Source organism: Gracilinanus agilis, chromosome 1, assembly GCF_016433145.1.
Source record: "Gracilinanus agilis isolate LMUSP501 chromosome 1, AgileGrace, whole genome shotgun sequence".
NCBI lineage: Eukaryota > Metazoa > Chordata > Mammalia > Didelphimorphia > Didelphidae > Gracilinanus > Gracilinanus agilis.
The window spans coordinates 56,725,623-56,728,163 of NC_058130.1; positions in this window are offsets into that span (position 1 = coordinate 56,725,623).

Genomic DNA, 2,541 nt, shown 5'->3' on the forward strand with positions numbered 1-2,541 from the left:
TCAAACTGTCTGACTTGCATTTTATCAAACTAGTTCATGACTTCATTTTTTGGAATATTCATTGTTGGCTATTAAGTCATGAATAAAAGATTTTTCAAAGATTGGAGTGAATATCAGTACTTTGAGTTTTTATTTAAATGATGGGTGATTTTTTTGCAAACATCTTCCCAGAATTTTTCGAGGACTGATGAATTCTTAGTGGAGAAATGCATCTTGCCAGCAACATCCACAAAATGGTAATTGTTTTTAGGACTTGAAATATTGTCGTTGGGTAGCTCTTTTTCTTATGAGAATTTAGTTTCACTATACTACAGGACTTCAGTGTCCAATGAATCATTCCAGAAAAGACAAACATTTACTTCCTTTTCGAATTAAACAAACAAATGAATTCCTATGTAGAGTTTAAATGGGGGTAAAATGTACGAGATCAGGTCTGGTATATTTAAAGAAATGGTAGTCATTTTGTACATATGCTCTGCTGAAAACAAACAAGACAAAATATTTAACTCTTTAAAAACAAACAAACAAACAAAAAAACAAAAAAACCTTACCTTCTAAATACTAAATCTCATTTCCAAGGCAGATAAGTGATAGGTCTAGGCAACTGGGATTAAGGAAATATATGAGGTCAAATTTGAACCCAGGACTCTCTGTCTCTAGGCCTAGCTCTCTATCCACTGTACCACCTAGCTGCCCCATTGGGAATTTTTTTGTAGGAGGCTATGGGAAAGGGGAAGAGGTACAGACTGCCAAATAGAATGAACAAAAAAATCTAGCCTTAAAATATTTTTTGCAATTAACTTATGGATATGATCCTTCCATTTCTGAAATACCACGACTAGATTCCACAGGCAATTCATTTTAGAACTTAGGCTCTCTCTGACAATAGAAAATGTAATGTCACAAAGGTGAATTTTGAGATACATATTGACAATAAAGGGTCGAAAACACACAGTGGGCAAAAGTCCTAGCAAACTTGAAAAATATTTAACTGAACAATAATGGAGCAATGCCAGACACTAAAAGTCACCAAAGATAATTTTAATTGTTGTAGATATAATGGTGTTCAATGACAGATGTTTTGGAACAAAAAGGTTATTTCCTGCAAATTTAAGTAAGTTTTTTCTCCTAAAATAAACTCTCATTGATTGTGAAAACTACCGATTGTCCTCAATGGCTAATGGACACCAAGCTGGCTGATAACTTTTCATTGGAGTCACTCCTACATGTTGGTTTGTAAACATTATCTGGAGGAAAAATTAAAAGACATAATGTAACCCTGTGGTATTTCTCCCTATGGAGAAATTAAAGGGCTCTTATGTAAGAGAAGTACTTTAAAAAAAAATTTGAAGTCAAAAAAGTGCTTAAGGACTCAATGTTGCAACTGTCCCACTGAGCATAATTTCCTCTCTCTCTTCCCCTCGCTTTTTTTTTTTTTTGGAAGTAACAAGAATTCATTTTGTCTAAATCGGTTTTAACTAGCATGTCAAGTAAATAAATAGAGCTCTGCTATTATTTTTATTAGTAAATAACCTTGGATGATTCCTGATCTTCCCTTATATGCTCAGATTACCATAGGAGAAGCCACTTAGGAATTTGCCTTTGTCGGGGAACTATGTTTGCTTTAAGTTCATCCGAGGTTTTCTGCTAGATATGTTCATAAATTTATGCAGCATTAGATTTCATTCTTTGGTCTTACCCCATTTCTTTAGCTTTTTTCATTTATGATTAACCTATGGAGCATTGCTTTTCAGAAAGCATTTTTGTTTGTGTTTTAAGAATTATGGGGAAACTATTGAAATATTGAGACATATTGGCTCCAGTACCTTTGGATGATTTGAGAATGGCTCCTTTCCTATTAATGTTTCAGAAAAAAATGTATGACTCACAGGGCTTATAAAATGGCCTTAGACTACGTATATTCCTATTAATTAGAATCTCAGAACCAGACTTCTTGAAGCCCAAGACACAATACAGCTTTTCTCAAGAGATTAGTGTTCCCCGTTTTCAGGAGAACTCAGTTTGTAGTAAAATATCCACAGTATAGTTTTCATCCGTATTACATTATATGATGTCTACTATAAAGATATAAGAATAGAGACTGAACTTGTGATTTCACTGGTCTTGGGAACTCCCTGATGAGGAAATTCCATTTACTGATGTAGAATGGCAGCTTTTCAGCAATTCATAATCTTAGAGTTGCCTAGAGTACTGAGAGATTAAGATGACCAGAAGCACATGGCTAAGATATGTAAAAAAATAGGGCTTAAGGGATGGCCAGGCAGCACAGAGCATAGAGCGCTAGACTTATAGTCAAGAAGATCTGAGTTCAAATCTGACCTCAAACACTTCCTAGTTTTGTGATCCTGGGCAAGTCACTTAACTCCAGCTGCCAGCCCTAACCATTCTTCCACCTTAGAATGGAAAGAAAGGAAGGAAGAAAGAGAGAAAGAGTGAAAAAGAAAGAATGAGAGAAGGAAGAAGGGAGAGAGGGGGGAAAGAAAGAAAGAGGGGAAGAAAGGAAAAAAGAAAGAAAGAAAG